Below are 15,284 nucleotides of genomic sequence, written 5' to 3'. Positions count from 1 at the left end.
GCGCGCTCTGCTCCCAGCCAGGCTATGGGCACGCTGCTCCCTGCATGGCAGAAGTTCTGCTGCCCTTCTCCACCAGTAACGCTTCTGCTGGAGCTGCACAGGAGCAGCAGAACTCAGCAGGAGCTGCCTTCCTCTGCAGAGGGAAACCAGCTCTGTTTAACGCGATTTCTCTCCTTGGACCACGTATTGCTCTTCTGTGGGCAGGATCCAAAGGTCAGGGAAGCTGATGGAAGGATGCCCACAGATTACAAAAAGCTTTGGTTCCAGACTTTTTACATAAGCATTCAGCTAAGCAACAGAGAACTGCACGGCATGGGAATTATTCTGAAGAACTTACAAAGACACTGTGGGAGGGCACGGTCCCAAGTGCCATCCCCCTGACAGGTAAGGACATGTGTACCCAGTAAGTAATATCCGTGGCTGCACTGATATGAGACAGTTGTTCCAAAGCTGAATCTGTGAGGACCACTTGGCTGCACTTGACGGATGCTGTTTTCCAGGTGCCCAGGGTCAGTACAGTTTACAACTGCAAACAAACAACAACAAAATAGAATACAAAGCAAAGGGTGTAAAAAGGAACAAAGGATTCTCCGGAAAAAAAACAGGAAAAGGGGAAAAAACCTGCAAACCACATATTCAGCAATTCAGGGGGTTTTTTTGAGTCTTCCTTTTTTAGGAAAAAAACATATTCTTTGGGATAGGGAAAAACAGAGCAGAGGCAATCCTGCAGGCTCTCGCCCCGCCATGCAAGGCACAGCAGCAGAACCCCAAACCAGGACTCGCATCAGCCAGTCGAGAATAATTGATTTCTTGACTGATGCAGCACCAGTATGCAGAGAGATCCTGGACTGAGGGAGGATGGAGGAAGGGAGTGCAGGGAATTTGATAAGTGAACTTGAGCGCTAATACCCGTGGCAGTGGGGCAGCCTAGAAGGAGAAAGGGCTCTGCACAATGATCTGCCTGGGGTGAACTGGCCTGGGGTTACGAGGACCTGCTAAGGGTCCTCCCCACTTCTAACACACTTAATGCCTTGGAGGATGCAGGGCTGGGCAGGGCCCATGAAGAGCTTTGAGTGAAGCCCAGGGGAAAAGCAGGTTTGTGGCGTGAGGTTTGCACAGACCCTCGGAGCTCAAGCGCTGCTTGAGGAACCGCGAGATTTGTTTGACGTGCATTTACGACAGCGTCGAGCTGGATTTTAGGAACCCAGAGAAGACAACGAGGAAGGTGCAAGAGAAGGGAGGCGGGCGGCTCACCGCGGCAGGCGGGCAGGGTGCTGCTCCACTGCCCGTTCGCCAGGCACTGGGACTGCGGCGCTCCTTCCAGGCGGTACCCGGTGCTGCACACGAACTTGGCCACGTCGTTCAGGTTGAACTGACTCCCTTGGGTCAAGCCGTTGGCAGGGTTGCCGGGGTGGCCGCAAGTGATGGCTGCAGTCAGAAAGTGGAGAGGTTATTAAGGTTACTATTTTTTTTCTGGAAGAAAGTGGACTATCCATTGGAAAAAGTTCCCGAGGAAGGAGTCTGTAAAAGCCCCCCACATCAACCCCGAAACCCACACTGACTTCAGTATTTGTGGCCACCTCTGCTGAAGTACGAGTTGAGAGCGTGGTACCTTTGTTCATTTTACGGGCATAAGAAATTCTCTGAACTGCTCTCTAAGCAGCTGAGTGCCAGCATCCTACTGACTTACACTGTAAATCCCTAGAGCTCCTCTTCAAAAATCCCAGTTACTGCTATTAATCTATTGCCTTACATGACTCTGGGCATCACACAGAATCATGAAACCTGATGTTTTCTTTCCTCTCCCTGGTGTCAGATGCATGCTCACTGCAGTGTAAAGTTACACCTGGAGGGATAGTTAAAAGAGAGGGGGAAAAAAAAAGAGAAAAATCAGGTTTCTAGCATATGGCCTAGAAAGCTTAAATCTCCCTGCTTTATTTTTGAAAAACCTTGGGGGAAAACCCTTATTTCCAAATCCCTGAAACGTAGTTTCTGTTCCAGCTTGGACCAGCGACGAGGTAAAGGGCTGAGCTGCTCCGACAACGCCCGCTGCCAGGGGAGCCTGGAGACCTTTGCTTCCACTGCACAAAAGAAACGTCAGGACACGCCATACAGAGATTTTTGGCTGCTTAAGGAATGCGACATCTTCCGACAGCTGAGGACAAAGCAATATTGATTCCTGTCATGCTGAAACTGGGTAACGGTCCAGCAGCAAAAGTCCAGCAGCTGAGCTGTACAGCTGCCAAAGCCAGAAGCTAGAGGGGAAGATGACATTCCCGCAAAAGATCCGTAACACGTTTGGCTCCCGGAGCACAGGGATGGGAATTTATTCCTCGTGCAAGCTGGTGACAGGTACAGGTCTGAAAAAACGTGAGGTGAGATGGCCTTTCAGTGCTGCAGGAAGCAGATGTCAGATTCTCCGAGGTACTTCTGAATATGATTATACATGTTTTGAAACAAGCGATGGATTCTGTCCCAGAAAAAAAAAAAAAGAAAAAGGCTCCTCACAGTTGGCACAGATCAAACAGACCCGTTCACACAGGGGAAGCAACTGTAGCAGGTTTAAAGAGAAAACATGCGGACAATAGGAAATTATAACGTGCTAACATGCACAGTGCCCTGAGCTGCTTCAGAAGCAATAAAGCCTCGAGGCATCTCATTTCCGAGCCCACCAGCGCTCTGCTTTAACAACGGGAAATTTATGTTAGCCATAAGGCCTAATGCAGTGTAATAACTTCAAGGCCAACTTGTGCACACAAGGCACCTTTACAGACCTCTGCACAAAAGCTCGGTGGCCTTTCGGGTGCCAGAGTCAGGAGGCAGCACAGAGCAAAGGCAAATAAAGGTGCTGCACAGGAACCAGCCCCGCACCAGGTCCGCACTCAGAAGACAGATACAGACAAGCAACGTTCATCTGCTTTGGTCCCTCCTGAGAGAAACAAGATGAGCTGTGCAAATGCACGGTTAGAAAATCCTGCATTTCCATAAATCTGCCTGACAGCAGGAGGACCTCTATCAACATGATTTCCTGATCCAAGGTTAGGATGCGTATACTTGGCAGGTAAAACTGAATTAAAACTTTTTTCAATAGAGCATCCTCAGACACGAGAGTAATTCAAATCTACCTACACAGACCCAGAGACAGCCTTTCCAGTAATTCTCTTCCTAAAAAGCCCATGCATAATCACAGACAGACATCCTCCAAGCTCTGGAGTCGCTGCTAACCTTGACAACTTAAGTCTGTTTCTTATTATTATCCTGGAATCTGCATATTCCTTGATAGGTCATTCCTTACTTCGTATCTCACTGTTGTTAGGGTGCATCAGCACATAAAGATCTAAACCAGAGAGCAGAGATTGGAAGCAAACAACCGGAAAAACACAATATGAAATACATGGATCGCCCTGTCCATTGAGAAGATGCTTAAACTTATTAACACCTTAGAGCTCCAGAGACTGACTTAATTAGCTTATTTACAGGAAAAATAAACAAGCAGCTTGTACAAGGTCACTTGCGAATGTGGGTAAGAGGAGACTCTGCTCCAGCACAGAGCACGGGTCTCAAAGACGGCGACAACACCTGCAGCTGGGCTCACCCACTGGAAACTGGCAGGAACCCCAAAGAAAAGGGGAATTCACAAAGCAGAGGGAAGAAGAGAAGCAGCCGAAGTCGCAACCTGCACGCGAGCAGCGAGCATCTCCTGCGATCACACACGGCCAGGGCACGTCAACTCCGGTACCCGCGCTCTTATCCTTATCCCTCCGACCCTCACGCCAGGGCTAAAGAAATCCGACAACATACTTACGCACACAGACAGGCGTCTTCCCGGACCAGCGGTGGTCCTGCTGGCAGATGCGCACGGACATCCCGATGAGGCGGAAGCCGGGGTTGCACTGGTACACCACGCTGCCGCGGTAGTTGTAGTTCTCGCCGTTGATCTGCCCGTTGACGACGGGGCTGGGGACACCGCAGTGTCCCGCTGCGGGAGGGAGACGGGGACAATCACCCAGAGCTCACGCCCGCCCGCGCCGCCCTGACTCTCTGCGCAGAACTGAATTCGAGACTCCGCAGCCATAAAGGAAACCAGAGTAAAAACAACACAGAGTAAAAACATCACTTTTAAAAGCTCTCCTCTGCAACCTCCAGACACCTGATACCTACTGAGCAGTGAGGAATCAAAATCTGCTTTTTTTTGGTATCTACTTAAAAACATCGCAGCTTCCGTAGGCCCAAGCCCTCGCTTGGGTTCTCTCTCAGAAACCTAGTTGAGATTGGAAGAGACCTTCAAGATCATCAAGTTCTTGAATCAGAATCTAAAATCCCTATTCCCTCCTGAAAGGCAGGCAGGACTTTCCCAGCAGACACTCCACACCTACCCAGGCACCTCACTTCTGCTCCACTCCAGAGCCCGTTGGCCATGCACTCCCGCACGCGAGATCCCACCAGCGTGTAGCCGGTGTTGCAGGAGAAGATGGCTGTGGCCCCGTAGCTGGTCAGCGTCCCGATCTTGTTCCCGTTGGGTGGAGTCGGCAGGTCCCCGCACGAGATAACTGGAAGAGATCCCCAAGTAGAGCAAGAGAGAACAGGCAGGGAGCGGTGGCTTTTTAAAGAAATCTGTTCAGTCACACGCTCACCATCACCAAATTATTAGTCAAGACAGAAAGGAGTAGGAAGGATTATTAAATAGTTACATGGGTAATAAAAACAATTCAGAGTCGTGTTACATGAGGTGACAAATGTAAGTGCTATTAATATTTATGCTTCAGGATGTGAGGGAAGTACTAAAGGTAAGACTTGCTAGGAAGAAGCTATAGAAGTTTTTAATGCAGGAATATATCTATTATTAACCCATTGCTAGACACAGCTGGGAAGTCTGATTTCCAGAAAAGTCGTAAAACAGCACAAGATTTCTAATCAGAAAGTGACACCCAGCTTCTTCTCACAACGTGACCTTCCAGGACAGAGCTGACATCTGAAGAGCAGACCCACAGAGGACACCCAGCTGAAAGCCTGGTTTGTGGGGTGTAGCTGGGGCCTGGCCCCTGCAAATGCAGCTCCCAGCCACAAACTTCAGCTCTTTATTTTGTCTGCCTTAAAGATCTGCAAACCCTCTGGAGCTTTTGCACTCAGCAAGAAATCAAGAGACTCACGCTGGGTGCTTCTGACCTTAGTGCACTGCCAACATCCTGTCATTTGAATTTAGGTGGCAATAATCTTGAAGAAACAAAATGAGGTCAGGCTCACGCTCCCGGATCTGGCTGAAGAGCTAGCAGGGGTAAAACTACATCTGTCACCAAAGTTGGCAGTTGCATCTCTAGAAACAAAGAGAGGCAGGAGGAAAGCGAAAGCTGCTGTTCTGAAGGAGAAATTTTTCTGCCTCTATCTGCACTTAGAGAGAAAAAAAGGCCACCTTTGGAAAAAAGAAAAGATCCAAAGCACAGCAGTCATGTCAGAACGACTGAGCGAGCTGCTTGTTTGCCAAGATTGTTTTTGATTTACAGGTGACACTGCTACCCTTGTAAACTTGGCACTTGCACGAAATTGGAAGAGGTTAGGTTTTAAATCAGAATTTTTTAGTTTCTTTCTTAAAAGCAAACTTCAGAACATCTGGCACCCGTGACAGCTAAGCTGCTGGGACCCGACAGCAACAGATGAGCTACTGTGCTCCAGAGTTCTTGCAGAACTCTTCAGAGTAAACCAAGAATCAGCTCAAGAGATGACCTCAGATGACCACAGCAGTTCCACAGCCACACTCTCAGACACTGCCAAAGCGAGCAGGGCCTTGGTGTCTTTGCCCACCAGCAACAGAGCTTGCACACCCACTGAACGGAGGACAGAAACCCCATCCCCTGCAAGGCACCCCATGGGGCTGCCCGGCTCCCGAGCCTCACTGCTCTTACTTTTACAGGTGGGCATGGGTTCCCCAATGCTCCACTTGCCGTTGGCTTGGCACTTGATGACCCGCTGGCCTGTGTAGTAGTACCCGGGGTCACAGATGAGCATGAGCTGGGCGTTGTAGTGGTACTGGATCTCGTAGGTCAGCCGCCACCGACCGTGCTCGACCGCGATGCTGTTGATATCGGGACAGGTGACAGCTAGAAACCAGATGTGGCGAGTCAGGGAAAAGAAACCAGACAAAAAGTCATTAATAGGTTAAGTCCAGGGCACTTCAGGGCATTTCAGCAAGCATGCTGGCTCCCTAACAAGGGGGCCTGTATTAGCATCTCTGTTTTACAGGTGGGAAAGGAAGACACCATGAGAGGAGACATCAGACCCGATTTATGTGGGCTTAGAAACCCGGCGTCCTAAATACTGCAGCTGCGAGGCAAAACTGTCCATGCTAGAGCTGAAAGACCTTGCTGAAGGGACTTTCAAAATTCCCCGTGGGCCTGCACCAGCGGCAAACACTCACCCACACACTGCGGGGGTTCGTTGCCGTTGCTCCACTGCCCTTCCTGCAGGCACTCGGCGCTGGGCTCCTCCCCGGGCAGCAGCTGGAAGCCCTGGTTGCAATGGTAAACGGCTTTCGTTCCCACCGTGTACTCCTTGCCAAAGACAACGCCGTTCTTTGGAGCGCGGGGAACTCCACAGGAGAGAGCTGGGGAGGAGGAAAGGGAAAACACACAGGCAAGAAAATCAGTCAGACTCCCAATTTTACCATGGATTTCGGTGAGCTGAATGCCCAGATCCTGAGCTCTCCCATTTACACAAAAGCTCCAGCTCCCCCCTGAACCCCAGAAGCTGCAATGAATCCCCACATTCACGGAGGATCAGATTTTCAACTCCTGTCTATCAGTGTGGTAACAGCAAGGCCAACGCTGAACACAAATTCCTACTGGAAGAGACTCTGGCTCATACTTTTTGTAATATCTGTAACACAAAATGCATCATCGCAGTATTCATAAGTTTTCACACAGGGATAAAGGATTAGATAGCAATAACGTTTTGCATTTGCATCCCACAGCAGCCACAACCTGAAACCCCTTTCCAGCAGCACTCCTGGATTACATAAGGCGGCAAATTGTATAATTATGTTGTGGCAGAAGGAAAGCTAAATTTAGCATTATGGCTGAGAAGGTAAGGGGGAGAATTGAGGGGAAAAAAATTGATAACCAGGCACAAAGCCAAACGGCTGCTCAAGACGCCGGCACTCGGGAGAAGATGCTCTGCACCACTCCTGCTGAGATCCTCAGCTCTGCGGCCAAACAGGGCAGAAAGGGGACAGGCAGGTCACAGAAAGATGAGCATCAGCCAAATACAGACAGACCAGAATCACGTTCATTTATGCTGCAAGAGTTTTGCAGCACATGACAAGCCCTCTTCTCCTCTTCCCTACCACCGGGAAAAGCAGCACTGGGAGTCTGTCACTCAAATCCTTTTTTTTTTTTTTTTTATCTACCTGCGCTCAGAAGAGCTGGGAAACCAAACCTAGACGTGCCTCTACAAACATCACACGGGTGCCCTGCCCCCTCTGAGTCGCAGTGCCAGCGGAAGCCCACCTTGCTGGGCTGGAGATGCAGAGCCCACCCGGCTGGGCGGGCACGGGATGAGGAGGAGGGAGAGCAGCCAGGGAGCTGTAAGGCTGTCACTCCCCTGCCAACTGCCTCTGCGGGCACTGGGACGAGCAGAGCCTGCTAGCGAGCACAGATTTGGAGGCCACCACCTAACCCAACCAATTGCCTGTGTTTTTAAAATGCTCTAAAGGAAATCTGTTCCTTCCTGGAGTAGCCTGAGCTCCTCCCAACTCAGCTAGTGCACAAACAGGAGGCTGAGCCTACATCTCCTGAGCCACATGCTGATACCTGAGCACACACTCCCATTTACGTTATTCCCTCCACACGCAAACGAGGGCTAGAAAATGAGTAACCTTAGAAAAGCCACCTTCTGGTGACAGGGACCCCACCGAGCACTGAAAAGGAGAGATGAGAATTACTGTGTACAGCGTCATCACAACCACTGGAACTTTCTACCACTCAAGGTCCAAGATGTTTTTATCCTGCTACTGCTACATGAGTCGGCCGGAGCCCCAGCCCAGAGCACGATTACACAGCACCTTGCAGCTCCTGGTGTTGCTAATAGGTGTGAGTAATTCAGCAGGCTCGTATTAGCACGATCAGGCATATCCCTGGTTGAAATGATAATCACACGTATGTCACTTCAGCGAGCTAAGGAGCTTGGCGAATCTCTCTACAAGGCTGGGTGTCTAGACAAGCAGCCACGCTGAATACCAATTTCATTCTGAGGCAGAAGAGGAGGGGACCTGGAAAGTCCTACCCTTTCTCTTCCACCTGGCTGGTCTCTTCCTACTTTCTGGGGTTGGGGAGAACGCTGACCCCCTTCCCACGCCACTGCTCCCAGCAAAGCCTTCTCCTTCCTCTGTTCAATTCTCTTCTGCAGCCCGATGCTTTGCCAGAACATGGGAAACTGAGGCACGGAGACTGACTCAGAGGGACAATGGAGCGCAGAGAGACCCAGGCCAGCGAGGCTGGGCTGCCACTTGCCTTTGTTTCCCCGCACAAGGGAAGGATGATTTACCGCTGCCCAGTCCTGCCTCCTCCTGCCTCTCAAATGCTCCATTTGAGCATTTAGAGTCTTTCCATGGCATCAGCCTTGTCCTGATATGAAAGTTGGCAGTGGTGCAGCGCTTCTGGGCCAGGTGCAGGTAACTAAAAAGTTCGTTAAGCCACCAAAAGCAACTAAAAAGTGTAACCCTCTTCACCTGCTGGCAGCTGGGCTACAAGATGAAGAAGAATCAGAGCGGGAGAGCCAGCTGTGATCTCTGCTGTCCCAAGCAGGTTCTTGTGCCCTGCATCTGAGACCAGAATCCTTCCCTCCTTGCAAACCCAGCATCCTTGAGCAGAATGTGCTATTAGCAAGGTTAAATTTACAGAGCCCTGCATGAAGCAGAGAAGCTTGATTTTTGGGGTGGCAATAAACTTGCCATCTGCTTAAAAAGAATATTTCTGAGGTTCAGACTGGGGGCGCTGCTATCCTTCAGAATGAGAGATGATGAAAGAGAGTAGCTTTTCCAGGGGAATGCAAACCTGCATTTGGCTTGGAGAGACCCACGGAGAGCGTGGTCCAGGGAAAAAGAGAACTTACGGTGATTCAGAAGTACAGAGCTCTGTCTGCGGGAAGATGATGTGCTAGGAAAAGGGACAGAGGCTATGAAAGCAAATCTGCAGCTGGGATTCCAAAAACAAAGCAGCTTAAAAATAGGCAGTGGAGACAGAAAAGGCGTATTAGATCATCTTGTGTTCTCCCACATTGTGCCAACGCAAGATTGTTCCCTGCAGAATACTCTCTGCTGCTTCCATAAATGTCAGCTAGGACAGAGCACGCAGTAAAGATTATTCAGAGGGGATCGGGAAGGGGAAGAGGATTATGTGCTGGCAGAAAGGAGCGATGGGAAATGGCATTTGTTAACTAGACCATGTGTTTATGGGCACCCTGGTTCCCCTCCTCCTGACCCAGCTGATTGTGTCAGCAGTTTATGTAGTGTTATGGACCGAGTTCCCAAACCTCTGCCATGCAGTCCTGGCCAACAAAAAGGACGAGAAATTGAGTAGAGCCCAAAACAAAAGCTTGCCAGTTGGCTTTGAGAGCAACGTAGCAGGGGGAGGGAAAAAAAAAAAAGCATTTTGGCTTTTACATAGCGGAAGAAGGCGAGAGTGACAGTTGTGGCTGTCAGCTTCTGAAGGCCATGGGGGGGAGCTGCTCCACCATCAATCCTCCCCCAGCCTCAGTCACTGGCTCGCTCACCTCCTGGTCCATCTCAAGGCACTGGATAACCGCGGGCCACTATTGATTCCTGATGTAAATACGGGGAAACAGAGAGAGGAGGTGACTTTCCCAAAGGGGCTATTTCAGCCTCAGGATCTAACACGACCAGCAGGCTCTTCTCCGTGCCTGAGAGAGACAGGCTCTGCCGGAGGGACATCTAGCACCGAGGTTCTGACCAAATCGCTCTGTGTTGTCAGTGGACACCCTCGCCTCCTTCCAAAGAAGAAATCAGAGCAGAAGCCTACCTGAAACGCTATGGATTGGCCCCAGAATTCTTTCTCTACTGGCATCTGCTATGGAGTGGCACCGTGGGTTGTACCTATGGAGCTCCTGACAGCTGAACCAGAAAAGTGCCAGGAGGGTTTAGGGCTTCTCAGGCAGCTCCCAGGGAAAACCCTCTTCCCACATCTCCCCACACTCCATGGCACAGACCTGGGGTGCTCAGCAACTCCCCACTTCCAGGCCAGGCAGTGACTGGCCATGGATGGTCTGGCTCTGAGTCCCTCCCTGGTGGGCTGGGAACTGGTGCTCAGGGATTTGTTTCTGTTTTGACTCAGCGCTGTCAGGCAATACCTCATTCCAAATCCATCCTCTCCCCACACAAACTCTCTCCATCTCCTCCTCGCTTCCATGTTTAAAATCTATTCCCTGCACAGCACAATGCTTCTTGGGAATAAATACAGATTTTGGAGCTGAACACGCGGCTCACATTCCAGCAGAGCAGGGCAGCAAAGACTTCGCAGCGTTTGTACCTATTCTGGATTACAAGATTTTCCTTAAAAAAGACACAGGGCATCAGAGAAATTCCCTGTGCTGGGCTCAGGATTCAGGAGGCACAGTTGCCATGACAGCCCCTCGAGTGGCCGCTCTTGCTGCGCACTTCATCTGCTCATTCCACCGCTCGGCGTTTGCCCCTATCCGTGTTATCACAGAGGGGAAATCACTACGTGAGGCTCGTGCTCCGTTCCCCAGCTTCCCCTTCCCAACAGCACTTGGTAGCAGGGTCTCGGCTTTCTGCCTTCCGTTCACCTTCAAATAAATAAAGCTTTGGGATCGCTCCAAATGGATATAAGCACCCACAGCACAAAGCCACCCTTTGGAGACAGGGCTGCTGGCACCCTTGTGCAATTTCCAAAGAGACTAGGAGATTCAGAAGCACAGGAAGGATTTTTATTTTTATTTTTTACAAGGCTCTTTGGTACGTCCCACGCTAAAGAATCCTGCTTTTCCTTACGGCTTGGACTGGACAACAATGCAGATGCCGCAATGAGGTTTTGCCTGTGCTGTCTCTGTTCTCTGGCTAGTTTCCAGGGAAGTCAATGCAATATTAATCCCCAGTGCTCGGTCCTTTGGAACATGGATGAATGTTCAAAGACACTGAAAGGCTTCATCAGAATAAAGATGGGCATTTTATCAACACAAAGGAGCAGGGATGATTGGCGGATTGAGAAAAAGGTGCAATCAGAAAGGGAACACAGGGAGGGAGACAAAATAGCGCAGAAGCAAAGCCCCCCAAGGCTCACTGCCCTGCCCTCCCCTCCTTGCCCACGCCTGGAAGGAGCCCCGTGCTAAGGATGATATGTCATAAAGATTACAGTTAATTAGGAGGAAATGTGGAAAGAACAAGTACATGCCTAAATCTTATATGAAGCCAACAGAAACTGGGCACCTTCTGAATCGCGAGGAATTTCTCATCGCCTGTTGGCACATACAGAGACCTAAGAGGGGACTTCCAGAAATACCCAAGGAAATTTCAGTCACCAAAACCCAGCGGGACTCCTGCCAGCCTTTCCAGATTCTTCCAAGCAACAGCTTCTCCTGCCCTTAACCAAGGCTTGGCTGTGTCTTCAGGGAGAACACAAATGTTTCTACAGCAGCAGCCTTTACACAGATGCCTTTTTTTCCTCTCCCATCCCAAACACCCATCCCTTCCCTTGCTGTCCGTCTACTCCTAAGGACTTGGATACCAGAGGAGCACCCTCGCTGCCCACCTCCAGCTCCGAGCCTGTTCTCAACACCGAACTGAGGGAATCACAGCAGGTTTTTATTTTACCGCATTCTCCTCGGTTGGTCCTAGAGTCCCAGCTCCTCGCAACGAGTCATTTGCCTGCTGCTCTCACCTTGGCACAGAGGGATCGCTTCGTTCCAGTGGAAGTAGCCCTGGGGGTGCTGGGAGCAGGTGGTGGTGCTGTGGCCAACGAGCCGGTAGCCAGTGTCACAGCCGAAGCGCACCGTGCCGCCAGGGTGCAGACCCGTCTGGCTGAGGATCAGCCCGTGGGCTGGTGGTTGCGGGAGGCTGCAGTAAGGAGCTGGAGAGGAGGGCAGAAGTAAATAAATCCATCCCTGCACGGGCAGTATCAAGACAAATCCGCTTCTCGCTCTCAGGAATGACACCGTGCTTACCATAACCTCAGGCTGTACAAGAAAGACAGAACTTGTGATGGATAAATACAAAGTCAAAGGGCGAAAGAGGGCAGGGCTACTATCCAAGTTTCACTTGGCGCTAGAAAGCAAGCCTAATTTCTGATAATTAAATATTACTTAATTCATTTACTGAGCAAAGTCATTATTTATTTATGACATACTGGCAAGTTCTCAGCCCAGTTTTAGAACTTCCATTAATTAAGATTTGCCAAGTTCCCAAACACTGCAATTCATTTTAAGGAATTCTCAGCAAACATTCAGTACCCAGCAGCGGTTTTGCGCTGAAAGAGTAACCCCGACTGCGAGAGCAGCGGGCAGAAGGGCTTGAGCAGGAGCGCGACGCAGTTTGCAGAGCTCACTGCAACGCTGGGACAGCATCTGTCGCTGTGCCTCACACACCAAGCAGCTCCTCACACAAGTTCTTACGTTTTGCAATGTTTATCTTCAAACATCTCGAAACGGTCTCATTGCAAGGACCCCGTCATCTGGTAACACGGCAACCTTTAGTGAGAATTGCGCGGGATGAGGAACATCTTCCCTACGAGGAAAGGCTGAAGGAGCTGGGGCTCTGCAGCTTGGAGAAGAGGAGCCTGAGGGGTGCCCTCAGAAATGTTTATAAACATCTCAAGGGGGGGGATCAGGAGGACAGAGCCAGGCTCTGCTCAGGGATGTCCAGTGACAGGACAAGGGGCAATGGGTGCAAGCTGGAACATAGGAGGTTCCACAGAAATATTAGAAAAAGCTTTTTCCCTGTGAGGGTCAGAGCCCTGGCCCAGGTTGCCCAGAGGGTGTGGAGTCTCCTGCTCTGGAGACATTCAAACCTGCCTGGACGCGTTCCTGTGGGGCTGCCCTGGGTGATCCTGCTCTGGCAGCGGGGCTGCACTAGATGATCTTTTGAGGTCCCTTCCAAACCCCAACATTCTGTGATGGGTGTCAGTCCCCCCAAGCCACATCGTCTACAGCTCTATGTTCTGCTTCTGAGAGCGGCTGAGAAACCAGCCAAGGCGTCAAGGTTTCTTGTGGAAAGAAAACCTGCCCTGCCCAGCTCAGAAGGAGCCCGGCTCTGGGCGTCGTCCCAGCCCTTGGCAGCTCCTGCCCACCCAGACGGCCTGTGCCTTTGCATCTCTGCAGCAACGGCTGAGGAGGTGGCCGCCCACCCGGCATTGAGGCTCGGCCATGCGCTTACCCGAGTAGCGGATTTTGAAGCCTTTCCTGTTGTAGGCATGGTCAGAGGACCAGCGGAGGTAGACTTTGTTCCCGCTGCTGGTGACGGTCAGAGGGGCTGAGTAGTTCCCACTCAGTGAGAGGAGCAGCGGGCTCTGGCCAGAGGGACCTGGGAGGGAGGAGGGAAGGAGGACAGGTCAGGCTGCTGCGCCATCGCTCTGGGGCCTCATGGGCTGTGGAAGGAACAGGCAGAACTGTGGGACAGGAGCTTTCACGGTGAGTCCAGGAATGGCAGCTCACGCTCAGGGGTTTTTGGGAACACGAGTCCCAGCTCCTGGGAAACAGACGGCAAATAAATCCCGGCTGATCTCCGTCAGAGCGGGTGTCTGCTCAGGCAGCTTGCCTTGCCCCGGGGGCCAGCCACAGGAGCAGCAGCTCAGCACCTGCTCTTGCTCACAAAGCTGCTTCATCGGGAGAATCGACAGATCCTCTCCCAGTTCCTGAAAACTCATGGGTCTGGAAAATCTGACCCGCACGGGCTTCAGGGCTGAGAACTCCCACCTTGTTCCTTCTCAGCAACCTCTGCTCTAATTTTCTGCCAGGAGCTTGCTGACCCCAGCCCCTTTGAAAAAGATTTTAGATCCATTCTAAAATGAAATCGTCGCTACTTTCTTATCCAGAGAATCAACGAGTCTCCAGCAAGAGGCCAGAGGCAGGCGGTGGAAAGCTCTCCCACGCGCTCTGGGAGCAGAGACCAACAACGGCCACAAGTCAGCCCTTCCTTTCCTTTCCTTTCCTTTCCCCTCAGCCGCTCTGCAAGTCAACCTGGTGAATCTCTTACCATCAAAGATTTCAAATTCATCGTACTGCTTCTCGCTCAGGAAGTACTCTATGGTGAGGGAGATGTTATATCCAGGCTCTACCTTCACCACCCAGGAACAGGTCTGGAAGTGAGGGTAACCTCCCAGGGAGCTCTGGCTGAGGATCACGCCCGTGGAGTCTGTCATAACCTCGTTCATGGGACAGTGCACTGCGGGGAACGTGAAGGAGAGACAACAGAAACTGGATTTTCCTATTTTGCAGTGGAACACAAGCTATGTCAAGATAAAAGAGCAACTCCTGCTGTGTACATCCACTGCACACCCTGACCTTTAGGGCTCACAGAGAATCCCAGACTCTGATTTTGGCTCCGAATGAAGCCATTTGCATTTCCACAAACCAGAGCAGATGACAAAGGAAGAGGCAAAAAAGCAGCAACACAAACAAACAACTTCAACTGTCTTTGCATTGTTTCACATCTCTTTCCAAATGAATGGCATGGCGACCAAGCAACTCTTCTCACCTTATAAATGCCCCCCAGGAATCCCTGGAAATTTTATTACCTGAGTTAGAACAAGGTGTGGAACTACAGGCTCATCCCAGGTCACCCATGGAGTTGTTAACTCCCATTCTAAGCACCACACCCCACTCAGCTGCTGGGAATACTAAATTCAGCTAAATAAAAAGGCTAGCAAAAAATACCCCAGAAGAGGAGGCAAACACACAAAGTGAGCAAAAAGCATAAAAAGAAAGGGATCTTTACTTATCCATAACGGTCACTAAAGGCCAGTGCAAACGCTGTATTTGTATTAACAGAAAACAGCCAGAACTATCCGGAAAGAACAGTGTATTCTTTCCAAATCCTTAATCCCATCAGTGATTTTTTGACCTCTATAAATTGGTGGCCAGATGTAATTTAAGCAGTCCCTTTACCCCCAGGCTAACAACCATCAGTAAATAATTGAATGACCTCCCCTTCTCTCCTTCAGTTCAGGCTATTTCAGAGAGAATAAAGCTATAGAAAAATATCCCATTATATGGTAAAAATGTGCAGATCGGAGGGAATGAAGGAGATGAAATAATCACGGCTGGAG

At 50.5% G+C, this 15,284-nt stretch overlaps 1 pseudogene; it reads right to left on the bottom strand.

Moving 5' to 3' along the window:
• The window catches only part of LOC104276269, a 62,159-nt pseudogene that overhangs the window by 24,107 nt on the left and 22,768 nt on the right, over positions 1-15,284 (bottom strand).

This window comes from Apaloderma vittatum, unplaced genomic scaffold (genome assembly GCF_000703405.1).
Source record: "Apaloderma vittatum isolate BGI_N311 unplaced genomic scaffold, ASM70340v1 scaffold7017, whole genome shotgun sequence".
In the NCBI taxonomy this organism is placed as follows: Eukaryota; Metazoa; Chordata; class Aves; order Trogoniformes; family Trogonidae; genus Apaloderma; species Apaloderma vittatum.
The sequence above is the reverse complement of the archived record's forward strand: the minus strand, read 5'-3'. Positions and strand labels throughout refer to the sequence as shown.